We start from the raw sequence: 17,027 nt of genomic DNA on the forward strand, positions 1-17,027 counted from the left end.
AAGAGGTTGGTAACTATGCAGACTGCAGACCCCTGTTCCTAACACGCAACTAGCAGCAGTCGTGGAGCGTTCCTACGGTGGTCCTAGACGCCACGTCACAACCTGAGAACTAAATAAGCCTAAAGCAGGAAAAGAGGAAAACTAACTGCCCCAGAGCAGACCCCAAAGGAGAGACAGCCCCCTCATGTATTGACGGTTAAACAAGATGAAAACACAAACAAAGGCAGGAAAATAGGCTGAGCAAACAATGGGGCCAAACTAACTAGAAAGGACAGGAATGGAAAGATGCTGTCTGCAATCTGCCAAAAAACCCTACAAAAATGTCCAACACAACTTATAGCAAAATTAACCCTGAAGTCACTAGACTTCTTCCACTGTATCAGCACTCTGAAATATTCTGAGACAGAGCAAAAAGAGGCCAATCTAATAAGGGATAAAAAGACAATTTGGCAAATAAGTGTGGAAAATCAGCACAGCCCCGCCGGGCTGGCTGACCACACAAAAAAATGAAATGACCAACAAGAGCAAGTGAGAACATTAGCAAAAAACAAACTTATCTTAAGAAGACTGGAAGAGAGCTGAGTCCTAGACCTGAGAAGCAAACTGAATCACCAGCACTAGGATAGGGCGTCGGCTGTCTTATATCCATTCTGATCCTCCAGAGATCCAATCGTTATCTTCCTCACCAGGTGGCAGATCACCACCACTTAAGCCAACCTCTCCACCTCCTGTCACCACCAGAGGGAGTTCGGAAGGGTAACTCTCAACTGGTGGAGCAGAAAATGACCTCATAACAATGGAGTTCCATCTTGTTGCAACGTCAATAATTAGGCGGTGCTTGGGAAGGTGGAGCAATCGCTGCAGCTTCTGCATACGATTGGAGTGTACGGGCGACCGGCGGATATGCGAGCACAGTCTTTGCACCTTATAGAGCAGGGCTGTTAACTCCGGATAATTATTGAGGATGCACTGCACCACCAGGTTCAAGGTGTGAGCCAGGCAAGGTATGTGTCTGAGTTTTGAAAGGGCTATGGCTGCAAAAAAATTCCGGCCGTTATCAATAACTAACTTGCCTGCCTCAAGATGTAGACTGCCCAGCCATGACTCATTTTGTCGCTGAAAGTAGTTGGCCAGTACCTCCGCGGTGTGTCTGTTGTCGCCCAAACACATCATCTTCAACACAGCCTGATGACGCTTACCACTAGCTGTTCGATAGTGGGACACCTCATGTGCAACACTGGCAGCTGCGGATGGAGTGCTCGTGCGACTGCGCTCTGTGGACGAGCTTTCACTTATGGAGGAGGAGGAGGGTCGAACGCCTACAGCCAACTGTTTCCTATACCGTGGGCTCGGCAGCACTGTCCCACCGCCGCTGTCCCCTGTGGAGCCTGCATCCACCACATTAACCCAGTGCGCTGTGATGGACACATAACGGCCCTGGCCATGCCTACTGGACCATGCATCTGTTGTGAGGTCCACCTTTCCACTCAATGATTGCTTGAGTGCATTGACAATGCGGTCTTTCACATGCAGGTGGAGGGCTGGTATGGCTTATCAAGAAAAGAAGTGCTGACTGGGTAGGTCATAGCGTTGCACTGCTTAGGCCATGAGCTCGCGGAAACCTTTGCTTTCAAACAAACGGTAGGGCATCATCTCTAACGAGATTTGTTTGGCAATGTGGGCGTTCAAACCCAGTGTACGCGGATGAGAGGATGAGTACTTTCTTGTCCTACTCAGAGTCTCTGGTAGGGTGAGCTGGACTTGAGAGCTGCATATGGTGGAATTAGCGGTGGACTTGGCAGACTTAGAGAGGGTTGGTGATGGTGTTGGTGGTCTTGCTGATGGCCTAGATTCAGTCTTTCGTAGCAATAACATTGCGATTCCCTGACTGCTTTGGCCTTGCGACGACACCTCAACATTTGCTGCTGGTGGTGTGCTAACCGGTGAGCTTACAGTGGGGGAAGCGATGTAGCATTGCTGACTACCTTCATTCGGAGCAGGTGCACATGTGGTACGTGAGGTTTGGTAGTCCGTCCACGCTTGCAAGTGCATGGTGGTTAAATGTCTAAGCATGCAACTGGTATTAAAATTTCTCAGATTTTTCCTCTGCTAAATGTCTTTGCACACTTCTTACAGATAACCTTTGCCTGATCATTAGGATTTTGTTCAAAAAAGTGCCACACTGCACTCTTCCTACTATGGAAGACATTTTGAGGCCTTGCACGCTGTGTTAATTTGACCGTCTGGCCAAGCTGTCCTGCAACTCTTTTGGGTTTTGTAAACCGTTTTTGGACTGCTCCGGGCCTGCCAGATAACAGCTGTTGCGATGTCGATTCCTGCTTCGGATCCTCCTCCTCTTCTGAGCTATTGGCAGCGGCACCCTCTTCCCCCAATGGATGCCAATCTGGGTCAACAACTGGGTCATCCATCACCTCCTCTTCAATTTCATGTGCACCGTCATCTGTGTCACCGTGTAAGATGGTATAGTATGCGGGAAGGGGTACCTGAGCTTCATCAGGGTCAGATTCTGGCTCAGTACACTGCGAGGACAATGTAGTGCTCTGAGTGAATGTACCAGCAGAAAAATCTAGCAATGGCTGTGCATCAATGCACTCCATGTCAGATTCATCTTGGCCTGGGTAATTCACGATTTGACTTGATAACCCAGGCATGGTATGTGAAAAGAGCTCCATGGAGTAATCTGTAGTGTGGCCTGCTGCATCCTTCACATTTGGTAGGGGTGAAGGACCCAAGGAAAGGTGTTGTTCCTGACCATGAGCCTCCACTGATGACTCAGTGCTTTTATTTTGTAAAACTTCTGAAGAGGAGGCGATAGAGCTGGAGTCTGTGTTAGGAATGTAAGCCAAAACTTGTTCCTGAAGCTCCGGCTTTAAAAGCGGTTTACCTACTCCCAGAAAAGGGAGCCTTCGAGGCCTTGTGGAGCCAGACAATGATGCAGGCTCAACACCTCCTGCCTTAGGTGCTATTGTGCTTTTGCCACTACCAGCAGATGCACCACCACCACCCCCACCATCAGTACCAACTGGCAAACCCCCGCGCACTTCCATGGCCTCTTCCCCCATACTTCCTCATTTTTGGAAAAATGTACCCAAAATACCACCAGCTATATGGTACTGTAAAACAAGGTACAAGATGTAAATAGTATTGGGGAGAATTGGAAGCTCCCTGGAGATTTTATGAGGCTGAACTATTATCGCAGGCCCACTATAGATTACACCTCAATTTAACAGGCTGAAATTGGCAGGTGTATGACTCGGCACAAGGTGTGTATATAGTATTGGGGAGAATTGGAAGCTCCCTAGAGATTTTAGGAGGCTAAACTATTATCTCAGGCTCACTATAGATTACACCTCAATTTAACAGGCTATAATTGGCAGGTGTATGACCAGGCACAAGGTGTGTATATAGTATTGGGGAGAATTGGAAGCTCCCTAGAGATTTTAGGAGGCTGAACTATTATCTCAGGCCCACTATAGATTACACCTCAATTTAACAGGATGAAATAGGTAGGTGTATGACCAGTCACAAGGTGTGTATATGGGTCGCCTTCACACCAAGGGCTGTGGGGTACTCGGTACCGGGTCGGTGTCGGCGGGATGTGTCACAGTAGCGGGGACCCAGTCCGTGGCTCTGGGCGCCCAAGTAATGGGGGAATGTAATGGTTTGAATGAATAGTTTGTGACGCCACCTGTGGTGCTCGGCAAGGGAGGTGTTAAGCCGACGCTGCATGCAGATTTCGCTGGGACCGATGGTATAGTGCAGCAAAGATGTAAAAGCTCCCCACAGGTGAAGCTGTAGTCCCAGGGCAGTGTAGATGTAGTGACACTTAGATGGTGTAGTGTCTGGCACAGGGAATGTAGCAGTGCCAGGCAGGCGGATGCAGGAATGAATGGAGGACACCAGGGCATGTAGTTCCAAAGCTTTTCTCACAGTCTGTAGTGCCCGCTTCCATGCCGTGTCTTCCAGGTCAGGGACTCAGTCAACCTACAGGCAAGATGGAATGCTCCCTTCCAACACTCCGCCAACATGTGCCTTTCTGAAAGTCTCCTCTATAGCGCCTTTAAGTGTGAAGTACTCGCAGTACTGAGTTACACTGGAGTGCCTCTTGACAGAAGTTCCCAAGAACTCTACTTGTACGGCAGACAGCTGTAGCCTGCTTCGGGGACTCCCTACTCCTGAGTCCCGGCTCACTATCCAAGTTGCTGTTGTGCCCCCAAGTCTTAGATGGGAGTACTGCATTTACAGCCCACTACTCCACCGGTGTCTGCTGCAGAACCATTAGTGTCCATACAACCTCGGGGACCAGGCCCCGGCCTTGCACTTAGAACTTCTAGGCAGGGTTCTCCCTCTAACCCAGGTCCTCTGTGTTCCCTTTTACTCCTACGTTCCGTACTTGTCTTTCTTTCTTATGGAAGCTCAGGTTTCAGTTCAATGTCTTTCTCCTTCTTTCCTTTCCTGTGCCAGCTGGCTCAGATCGCTGAGGCAGCTGCAGCACTCCTTCCTCCATCCCTCTTCCAGGGATCTCCTTTCCTCACTCCTCTCTGAGTGACTTCCTCCCTCAGACTGACATGTAATCCTAAACCTTCCAGCTCTTTTATGTATTCTCAACTCCACCCACCTCCCAGCACGTTTCGTGTTCCAAGCAGGGAACCACCAAAGGTGCTCTGCGACTCTCTAAGCAAAGAGCCGCAATGTGGCTTTGCTGAACAACTCTGTTGTGTGGGGTGCGAGTGTTGGAGCGTGGTCAGGAGCCTCCAACTTACCTGGATGGTGGGGCACCACACCTCAGGAGGAGGTGCAGTACCTCTGTGGCGACTGAGCCTCAGGGGCGCCACATATATAGTATTGGGGAGAATTGGAAGCTCCCTAGAGATTTTAGGAGGCTGAACTATTATCTGAGGCCCACTATAGATTACACCTCAATTTAACAGGCAGAAATTGGCAGGTGTATGACCAGGCACAAGGTGTGTATATAGTATTGGGGAGAATTGACAGCTCCCTAGAGATTTTAGGAGGCTGAACTATTATCTCTGGCCCACTATAGATTACACCTCAATTTAACAGGCTGAAATAGGCAGGTGTATGTGTGGCGCCCCTAAGGGTTCAGTCGCCACAGAGGTACTGCACCTCCTCCTGAGGTGTGGTACTCCACCATTAAGGTAAGGTGGAGACTCCTGACCACACTCCAACACCTGCATCCCACACAACGTAGTAGTGTAGCAACACGAAGCGTGCTGGGAGGCGGATGGTGTTAGTTGGCACTAAAAGAGCGGGAAGAGTTTAGGATTTGGTCAGTCTGACAGAGTCAGTGGAAGAGTGAAGATCCCCTGAGTGGGATAGATGAAGGAAGTGCTGCAGCTGACCTCAGTGACCTGAGTCCGCTAGCACAGGAAAGAGACATTGATGGAAAGCCTGACTCTCTCCATAAGAAAGAAGGATTAGTACGGAACGTAAGGAGAGGAGGACTACAGATTAGGGTTAGAGCAGAACCCTTCCCAAGTTCACAGAGCATGGCCAGGGTCCGGTCCCCGAGGTTGTATGGATACTAATGGTCCTGCAGCAGAGACCGGAGGAATAGAAGTTGTCACCACTTTATTCCAAAACAAGACTTGGGGGCACAACAGCAACGAGAGTGAGCCGGGACTTAGTAACAAGGAGTCCCCGAAGCAGGCTACAGCTGTCTGCCATACAAGTAGAGTTCTTAGGAACATCTGACAGGAGGAACTCCAGTGTAACTCAGTACTGAGAGTACTTCACTATAGGCACAAAAGGGAGACACTCAGAAAAGGCACTTATGTTGGCGGAGTGTTGGAACGGAGTACTTCATCTTGCCTGGAGGTTGGCTGAGCCCCTGACCTGGAGGACACGGCACAGAGGCGGGCACCTGTATGCACAACAGACTGTGAGTAAAGCTTTGAAACTACATGCCCTTGTGTACTCCGCTTATTCCTGCACCAAACCATTCAGCACTGCTACATCTCTGTGCTTAACACCGCACCGCTCTCCTCACTATCTCTCCATCTACACTGCACTGGGACTACAGCCCTGCCTGTGGAGGGCTACACCATCATTGCTGCACCACACCATCTGTCCCAGAGGATCTGTCTGCAGCGTCGGCTTAACATCTTCATTGCCGAACACCACAGGTGGTGTGACGAATCATTCACTAATAAACTTTAATCATCATCCACACATTCAACATTCCCCTTTTACAATGGACGCCCAGGGCCACAGACCGTGTCAAAGCTACCGTGACAACTCCCATTGAAATCCACCGGGCCCGGGTCCGAGTACCCCGCCGACCTTGTGAGACCCTGGGGGTGACCCATTTCACCAGGCACAAGGTGTGTATATTAGTATTGGGGAGAATTTGAATCTCCCTAGAGATTTTAGGAGGCTGAACTATTATCTCAGGCCCACTATAGATTACACCTCAATTTAACAGGCTGAAATTGGCTGGTGTATGACAACGTACAAGGTGTATATAGTATTGGGGAGAATTTGATTCTCCCTAGAGATTTTAGGAGGCTGAACTATTATCTCAGGCCCACTATAGATTACACCTCCATGTAACAGGCTGAAATTGGATGGTGTATGTCAAGGTGGAGGGTGCATGTAGTATTAGTGAGAATTTGAATCTCACTAGAGATTTGAGGAGGCTGAACTATTGTCTCAGGCCCACTATAGATTACACCTCAATATAACAGGCATTAATTGTCAGGTGTATAACCAGGCACAAGGTGTGTATATAGTATTGGGGAGAATTGGAAGCTCCCTAGAGATTTTATGAGGCTGAACTATTATCTCAGGCCCACTATAGATTACACCTCAATTTAACAGGCTGAAATAGGCAGGTGTATGACCAGGCACAAGGTGTATATAGTATTGGGGAGAATTGGAATCTCCCTAGAGATTTTAGGAGGCTGACAATGATGCTCTCAGTCCCAAGTATGGCAGCAGGCAGCCTAATAAGCAGGACTGCTGCACACAAATGTGTTGAAAAATGAACGCTTGGTAACTGTGCAGAAAATAGGAAGAAAAGTATTTTTGCTTTTAAAAAAGCAGTTTGCACAGCAGTGTGCAAACAGCAATGCAGCTATCAGGGAGCCTTATAAGGCAGCCTAATAACCAACAGAGCTGATGCACAAATATATCCTCCCCTGTCACTGCACACAAACTGTTGTGTTGTAAGTGGAAATCGCTAACAGCAGAAGCAGTTTTTTGGTTCTTCTTCCCTGCCTAACGCTCTCCCTTATTCAGAATCAGCAGCTGCAACCTCTCCCTAATGCTAAGATCAGCAGAAGTAAGATGGCGGTCGGCGTGCACGCCCTTTTATAGCCCCTGTGACGCCACACAAAGCCAGTCAATCACTTGCATGCCCTTCTTAAAGATGGTGGTGACCGATGCCCATGTCATCACATTGCCCACAGTGTGCGTCCTCCATCATTGGCTGAAAAAGGGCGCTGGAAGCATCATTTGAAACGCGACTTTGGTGCTCTGGTCGCCGACCTCATGGCCGACCTCACGTTATGGTCGGGTTTCGTTTCATGAAACCCGACTTCAGCGAAAGTCGGCGACTTATGAATTTGACAGACCCGTTTCGCTCAACTCTAGCGGAAACCTCTATATGGTGTATGTATGGAAAATTTTAAATCTCTGTCTATTTTTTTCCGGAGTCAACAGCAGATATACAATACTGTTTAAGAAGCGGACAGCTCTATACGGTGTATGGAAAAATGGAAATGTCCGTATATGTATTTCCGGAGTCTCACACACACGTTGTTTCTATATAGATTTGACTGTAATCCAAACAGCAGATATACAATACTGTTTGAGAAGTGAACAGCTCTATACGATGTATGTATGGAAAATTTTAAATCTCTGTCTATTTTTTTCTGGAGTCACACACACACGCTGTCTCTGTATAGATTAAAAACTGTATTTGTCAATCGCCCCTTATTATTCAGGAATCCACTGGACAATTTCCAGTAGAAGAAAAAAAAAAAACTTGTTAAAGATCCATCATTTTATTAAACACTGTCTTTACAGGTTTGTATATTCTTTTCTTAGAAACAACAAGTAGTTATTAGAAAACAGATGTAGAAATCATGGTACGTCTTGTACAATGTTTAATATGTAGCATTATCCGCCCCTCATATTAGGCCGCTGCAGGAGAGGGTCGCACCACCTCTAATCCTTCCACTCCTTCTTTATATTGATCTTCCATTCCCAGGACAAATGGTCGGATTTGTCATTGTCTGTGAAACGGGATGTATGTGGTACGTCCCCCGGACAAGGATTCCTTTGGGAGCTTCTTCTAGGGGAGTTAGGAAATCGTAAGACTCGGTGTGGGGTCCGTAGCTGCCGACAATGTGCGTTTCTTTATCAACCCTAATTCCTTTCCTGAAGGTGTGCTGTACATACTTCAACCCAGAAACTATTTCCTTGTTCACCTTAAAGGTAATTTTCACTTTTTAGCTTGAGCCCTCCTTTATTACAAATGTAGCGTCCTTAAGTTCCGCTATATTGTCTGTTAAGTCCATAGTGATGGGTTCTGGGGCGTCATCGCACATCAAAGCACATCAAAGCCATCTGCTTTACCTGCACGTTGGGGGCATTGGGGTTTCTGACAGTGAGCTCAGTGCAGGCTTCCTGGCGGGGCTCAGGGTGGAAGTGCTGAAGTTCTGAGGAGGCTCAGCCCTGTGCACCCTGCAGACAATGATCGAGGGCCCAGCCTGGCCTCACAGGAGGTGTGAGCACATTAATGATGCAGTGCGCTGACCAAATTTTGACAAGAACCTAGAACGAGATACAGTTACCTTCAGATCTGTCACACGGCCTTGGCAGGCACCACCACATCCATGTCCCTTAATGTCACCCTTTCTCATCTTGAATGCATTATATGCTTATGAAACAAAAAAATACTGGCTTTGTTTTTCACAAGTACCCTTACAAACGAGTTGTACTTTTGAACGACATCATTAATTTTACTATAAAGTGTACTGGAAAAGGGGAAAAAAAATTACAAGTGCATTAAAATTACAAAACTAGTGCAATTCATTTACTTTTTAGGTATTTTATTTACCATGTTCACTATATGGTAAAACTGACCTGTCAATATGATTCCCCAGTTCAGTAGGAGTTTGCAGATACAAATGTATTTAGTTTTTTTTAATTTACCGTAGGTGGTGTAAATTTTTTTTGGAAATTTGGAAACAACATAATTTTGCTTATGTTGCCATTTTCCGAGACTCATAACGTTTTCATTTTTTTGGCATCTGGGGCTGGATGATGGATACATTTTTGTACTCTGAGCGAACATTTTTAATAATTTCATTTTGTGGTCACTATGATGTTTTGATTGCCTCTTATTGCATTTTATTGCAATGTTTCAATTACCCAAAAAATTTAATTCTGGATTTTTTTTTTAATTTATTTATAGATTAGATTAAACTATTTTATATTTTGAGAAATCGGACAAATCTGAATACAGCGATATCAAATATGTGTATGTGGCGCCCCTGAGGCTTCAGTCGCCACAGAGGTATTGCACCTTCTCCTAAGGTGTGGTGCCCCACCATCCAGGTAAGGTGGGAGCTCCCATCCACACTCCACACCGGCATTCCACACACAGGATAGTTCAGCAGGGCCACCTAGCAGCTTCAGGCTGGGGGTAGCAGAGCACCCTTCGTGGAACCCTGCTTCGTAACACGAGATGTGCTGGGAGGCGGTGGATTAAGATGATACAAAAGAGTGTGAGGAGTGAGGATTAGAAGTCAGTTGGTTAGCGAGAGGAGAAGGAGATGGATGTCTGAAGGACGTGCTGCAGCAGGTCCCAGTGATCTGGGCTGCTGGCACGGGGAAGGAAGAGAAGGAGACTGACAAGACTGATAACCTAACCTTCCATAAGAAAGATAGAACAGATCGGAACGAAGGAGACAGAAGGACGGTGGGAAGCAGGTTGAGAAAGATAGATAACCCTTCCAGTCCAGAGCGCAAAGGCCAGGGCCCAGTCAACCGAGGTTGATCGGATCTTTCATATCCAGCAACAGACACCGGTGGAGTAGTGAGCCGCTAATGCCTTACTCCCATCATAGACTTGGGATACAACAGCAACTTAATAGTGAGCCGGGACTCTGGAGCTAGAGTTCCCCAAAGCAGGCTACATCTGTCTGTCAAATAAGTAGAGACTAGGAACACCTAGAGAGAGGCATTCCAGGGTAACTAAGTACTGGAGTGCTTTGCACCTAAAGGCGCATTGGAGGAGTCGTTCAGTAAGGTACATGTTGGCGGAGTGTTGGAGGGGAGAATCCTATCCTGCCTGGAGGTTGGCTGGAGCCCTGACCTGGAGAACACGGCACGGAGGCAGGCAATTGTGTGAACTGCAAACAGTGAGTAAAGCTTTGGAACCGCACACTCTGGTGTCCTCCAGTTATTCCAGCACCGCTACACCTGGGTACCCGCATCTACACCATCTGCGCCTCCCCGCCATTACTTCATCTACACTGCCCTTGGACTACAGCTCCACCTGTGGGGAACTTTACCACCTCTGCTGCACACACCATCAGTCCCAGAGGATCTGCACGCAGCGTCGGCCTAACACCATACTTGCCGATCACCACAGGTGGCGTCACGAACTATTCCTATAAACTGTAATATAAACTTCCACCATTTTCATTGGGTGCCCAGGGCCACGGACCGGGTCACCGCCACCGCAGCACACATACCCCTGACACCGGCCCGGTACCGAGTACCCCACAGCCCTGAGATGGAGGGCGACCCAATTTGGCGTCACGAACAGGATGACGAGACCCGATGCCATTGGGTTCTGTGTGCCTTGGATTTACAACTTTTGAAGATGTGCAAAAGACCAAAAATAATAGACTGTGAAATGAATCTCAAAAATGGCCGCTGGCGCGGAGAAGAAGGGCGTGAAGAGGTGGGAGGTCCTAGGAAAAGACCGCGAAGAGTATTGGGCCTTCCCTGCCTGAATTACTATGTGACAGACGCATGGCCCACCCCCCGAGGGGTTCGTATACTGGCTTGGTATGGAGAAGACGCCGCCCCCGGAAGGAGGGGCAGAGGAAGCCAGTGGCGAGAGGGAGGGTGGAGCAAGAAGAAGAATGCCAGAACACCATTTTGGGAAGCAAGGGAAGGAGGCCTGCGGAGCGCGGGGAAGTGCAAACCCCCGGTGCCATGTCTGATGGCTCCAACCGTGAATTCGGAATGGACTGTCAACAATTGGAAGAAGAAATCACTGAACTGACCACCTGTTTGCAGCTGAAGCAGGAGGCCCTGGAGGAGCTGAGACGGCCGCGCGCTCCGGATGGGCCCACACCTGCGGTACCCTCTCCACCGGTACCTGTCACAGCTGTACCGGACCTTTTCTGGGCAGATCTAAAGGGACATACTGCTGCTGCTAGATCACCGGCAGCATACTTTGTTCCCTCCATACCGGCACCACCGAAGGAGCTGCACACAGTCCAGGGAGCTGAAGCAGAGGGAGAGGAACTCCCGCTTGGACCCGGCGTGACCGCACAGGCCACCACAGCAACCCCCCGCGGAACCGGAGCCGCCGGTAGCTCCCTCTCCATCCCCGGTACCCAACCAGCCAGTGCCCACCACCACTACGCCTGCACCGGAGCAGAGACCGCATCGCCAGGAGATACCAGGTATATACCCCGGGCCTCCGAATGGGTTACCCTCCGATTCTGAGATGGGGAGGTGGAAGAGGTCCCTTTTGCACAGAGTGCAGTTTGAACTGGCGCGGAGGCCCCGACATCTGTGGGGGATAACGGCCCTGTGTCGCTTTGGGACGGAGATATGGGGATCCCTTGGCTGCCGAGCTCCCATGTAGTTGCTTGTCAGCGTCAACAAGATACAGCAGCCCTCGGTGCTAGACTGCGCACCAGAACAGCAGAACCATCCATTCCTGAGGAACCGTTGATGGGAATAGACATGCATCCTGGGTTCCCTCTACCACAGCTTCAAGACCTCAGGCACCAGCCAGCCCCAACCAGTATGTCACCTCTACCTCAAGATGAAGATACCCAAAGTGTTTCATCTGGTAATATTTCCAGTACCAGAACCCAAGGAGGGGATCACCAGTAAAGAAAAGAAAGAAAAATCTCTCGTTACCCAGGAGGGTCAATTGCACCAGTTGTGTCTTTGTCTTTTGTTCATCATGTTGCCTAGTTTTTGATTGGCTGTGTTATTTTTGAAATGAAACTGTGGAGATCATAGACGCTGATTGGTCCAAAACTTTATCTGTAAATAGTTTGCACCCCTTTGGGTGCTCTCTCTTGATTTTACATATAGACACTTTGCGAAGATGATGCTTTTGAATGGATCCCGGCTGGGAGCAGTGTCCAGCCCTCTGCAAGAATCTTTGAATGTTTTATGATAAAGTATTTGATAATGTTGTGTCTTATAAAAAGTAAATGTCTTTTATAGAATATTTGATACAGAAAACTAGAATAGAATGTGAGTATTGAATAAAGAACAGAGAATTAAAAGTGACAGGTGACAGGCCAAGTACAGATGGTCAGTGTCTTGCGTCCAGTAGAAAGAGAATAGTTGATAGAAATGTAATAACGAAAATGTGCTGAGCATAGCACTTTGAATTAAGAATTGCACTTGAAGTAAAATTTTTGATACTAAGATAGGAAGTTAGCCTGTTTGCAATGTTAAAGAAATGTGCCTCCTACATTAGGAAGATTAGATAAGTATGGTTAACCAGCATTTAAAAACTTTTGTGTTCTTGTATTGTTACTCTTGTTGTCTTGCAGCCCGCGGACGTACTGTGTTTAACAGGGGGGTATGTGGCACCCCTGAGGCTTCAGTCGCCACAGAGGTACTGCACCTTCTCCTAAGGTGTGGTGCCACACCATCCAGGTAAGGTGGGAGCTCCCATCTACACTACACACCGGCATTCCACACACAGGATAGTTCAGCAGGGCCACCTAGCAGCTTAAGCCTGGGGGTAGCAGAGCACCCTTCGTGGAACCCTGCTTCGTAACATGAGATGTACTGGGAGGCGGTGGATTAAGATGATACAAAAGAGTGAGAAGAGTGAGGATTAGAAGTCAGTTGGTTAGCGAGAGGAGAAGGAGATGGATGTCTGAAGGACGTGCTGCAGCAGGTCCCAGTGATCTGGGCTGCTGGCACGGGGAAGGAAGAGAAGGAGACTGACAAGACTGATAACCTAACCTTCCATAAGAAAGATAGAACAGATCAGAACGAAGGAGACAGAAGGACGGTGGGAAGCAGGTTGAGAAAGATAGATAACCCTTCCAGTCCAGAGCGAAAAGGCCGGGGCCCAGTCAACCGAGGTTGATCGGATCTTTCATATCCAGCAACAGACACCGGTGGAGTAGTGAGCCGCTAATGCCTTACTCCCATCATAGACTTGGGACACAACAGCAACTTAATAGTGAGCCGGGACTCTGGAGCTAGAGTTCCCCGAAGCAGGCTACAGCTGTCTGTCAAACAAGTAGAGACTAGGAACACCTAGAGAGAGGCATTCCAGGATAACTAAGTACTGGAGTGCTTCGCACCTAAAGGCGCATTGGAGGAGTCATTCAGTAAGGTACATGTTGGCGGAGTGTTGGAGGGGAGAATCCTATCCTGCCTGGAGATTAGCTGGAGCCCTGACCTGGAGAACACGGCGCAGAGGCAGGCAATTGTGTGAACTGCAAACAGTGAGTAAAGCTTTGGAACCGCACACTCTGGTGTCCTCCAGTTATTCCAGCACCGCTACACCTGGGTACCCGCATCTACACCATCTGCGCCTCCCCGCCATTACTTCATCTACACTGCCCTTGGACTACAGCTCCGCCTGTGGGGAACTTTACCACCTCTGCTGCACACACCATCAGTCCCAGAGGATCTGCACGCAGCGTCGGCCTAACACCATACTTGCCGAGCACCACAGGTGGCGTCACAAACTATTCCTATAAACTGTAATATAAACTTCCACCATTTTCATTGGGCGCCCAGGGCCACGGACCGGGTCACCGCCACTGCAGTTCCCATCCCCCTGACACCGGCCCGGTACCGAGTACCCCACAGCCCTGGGATGGAGGGTGACCCAATTACTTTATCAAATTGTTTTATTTTTAATTGAGAAAAAGGAGGTGTTGAGCATATGTGGGGTTTCTTTTCTCATATTTTTAAAAACTTTTCTTTAAGTTTTTCCTGAATTTAACAGTCCTCTTAGGAGACTTGAAGTTACAATCTTAGGAGACTTGAAGCTACAATCATCTGATCACCTGTACTATACATAGCAATGGATAAGCACTGTTATGTATAGCTAAAATCATTATCTCCTATGAATTTCGGCCACAGTCCGGCATTTAAAGGAGGCTCATCATGACTGGCATGGGGGGGAAATCACCAACCCCGGCTTTCATCAGCAAACCCCTGGTTGTCATGACAACTAGAATTGAGCAAAACGGGTCAAAAAAATTCAAAAGTCAGCGACTTTCGCCAAAGTCGGGTTTCATGAAACGAAACCCGACCTTAGCGTGAGGTTGGCCACGAGGTCGGCGACCATTGCGCCAAAGTCACGTTTCAAAAGATGCTTTAGCGCCCTTTTTCAGCCAATCAGGAAGAACGGACACTGTGGGCAACGTGTTGACATAGGCAGAAGTCACCACCATCTTTGAGAAGGGCATGCAAGTGATTGGCTTGCTTTGTGTGGCATCACAGGGGGTATAAAAGGGCGTGCACACCGACCGCCATGTTACTTATGCTGATCTCAGAATAGGGAGAGCTGCTGCTGCTGCAGATTCTGTAGGGAGAGCGTTAGGAAGGCCAAAAGAAAAAAAAAACTGCTTCTGCTGATAGCGCTTTTCAGTGTAGTTAGTGTGCAGTGAAAGGTGAAGATTTTTGCTTTTGTGCAGCAGCGCTGGTGGTGATTAGGCTGCCTTTTAAGGCTACCTGTATTGCTGTGTGCACACTGGTGTTCAAACTGCTTTTTTAAAAGCAATCCAAATTTTATTGTTTTGTCCTGGTGAGGTACTGAGCGTTAATTTTTTCATACACCGTACACCGGGGTGCGCTCCTCACACAGTACTGTGTACCGGCTGTTATCACGGCCAAATTGAAGCTGTGTGTGACTCTGTAAGGAAAAGCCGAGCAGTTTGTCCGTTCTTACAGACCTATACCTTAGAGTTTTGTCCGTTTTTCAAACAGTTTAGTATATCTGCTGTTTGATTACATTCAAAACTAGAGAGAGACAGCATGTGTCAGTCCGTATACAAAAACACGGAGCTTGACAACCTGAGTGTGACTCTGTAAGGAAAAGTCGAGGAGTTTGTCCATTCTTACAGACCTACACCTTAGAGTTTTGTCTGTTTTTCAAACAGTTTCATAAATTTGCTGTTTGATTACATTCAAAACTAGAGAGAGCGTGTGTCAGTCCGTATACAAAAACATGGAGCTTGACAATTTTACATACACACACCGTACAGTGGTGTACGTGTACGCTCCTCACACAGTACTGTGTACCGGCTGTTATCACGGCCAAATTGAAGCTATCTGTGTGTGACTCTGTAAGGAAAAGCCAAGGAGTTTGTCCGTTCTTACAGACCTACACTATAGGGAGATTCCAATTCTACCCAATTCTATATACACCTTGTAGTTTGTCATACACTGGGCAATTTCTGCCTGTTACATTGAGGTGTAAAATACACAGGGCCTGACAGAATCCAACTGTGTCCTGAAGTCTGTAGAGAGATTCCATTTCTCCCCAGTCCTCTATACACCTTTTTTACACCATCCAGAATCAGCCTGTTACTTTGAGGTGTAAAATACACAGGGCCTGACAGAATACAACTGTGTCCTGAAGTCTGTAGAGAGATTCCATTTCTCCCCAGCCCTCTATACGCCTTTTTTCCACCATCCAGAATCAGCCTGTTACTTTGAGGTGTAAAATACGCAGGGCCTGACAGAATCCAACTGTGTCCTGAAGTCTGTAGAGAGATTCCATTTCTCCCCAGTCCTCTGTACACCTTTTTTCCACCATCCAGAATCAGCCTGCTACTTTGAGGTGTAATATACACAGGGCCTGACAGAATCCAACTGTGTCCTGAAGTCTGTAGAGAGATTCCATTTCTCCCCAGTCCTCTATACACCTTTTTTCCACCATCCAGAATCAGCCTGCTACTTTGAGGTGTAAAATACACAGGGCCTGACAGAATCCAACTGTGTCCTGAAGTCTGTAGAGAGATTCCATTTCTCCCCAGTCCTCTATACACCTTTTTTACACCATCCAGAATCAGCCTGTTACTTTGAGGTGTAAAATACACAGGGCCTGACAGAATCCAACTGTGTCCTGAAGTCTGTAGAGAGATTCAAATACTCCCCACTACTATATACACCTTGTACCTTGTTTTACAGTACCATACAGTTGGTGGTATTTTGGGTACCTTTTCCCCAAAAATGAGGAAGTGTGGTGGAAGAGTCCGTGGAAGTGGGCGGGGGTTGGCAGCTGGTAATGATGGTGTTGGTGGTGGATCTGCTGGTAGTGGCAAAAGCAAAATAGCACCAAATGCAGGAGGTGTTGAGCCTGCATCATCGTCTGGCTTCACAAGGCCTCGAAGGCTCCCTTTTCTGGGAGTAGGTAAACCGCTTTTAAAGCCGGAGCTTCAGGAACAAGTTTTGGCTTACATTGCTGACTCAGCCTCCAGCTCTATCACCTATTCTTCTGAAGTTTTAAAAAATAAAAGCACTGAGTCGTCATTGGAGGCTCATGGTCATGAACCACACCTTTCCTTGTTTCCTTCACCCCCACCAAAATAGATGGATGCGGCAGGCCACACTACAGATTACTCCATGGAGCTGTTTTAACATACCATGCCTGGGTTATCAAGTCAAATCGTGAATTACCCAGGCCAAGATGAATCTGACATGGAGTGCACTGATGCACAGCCACTGCTAGATTTATCTGCTGGTACATTAACTCAGAGCACTACATTGTCCTCGCAGTGTACTGAGCCAGAATC

The sequence above is a fragment of the Dendrobates tinctorius genome, unplaced genomic scaffold (genome assembly GCF_039654945.1).
Source record: "Dendrobates tinctorius isolate UK_male_01 unplaced genomic scaffold, ASM3965494v1 ptg000230l, whole genome shotgun sequence".
In the NCBI taxonomy this organism is placed as follows: domain Eukaryota; kingdom Metazoa; phylum Chordata; class Amphibia; order Anura; family Dendrobatidae; genus Dendrobates; species Dendrobates tinctorius.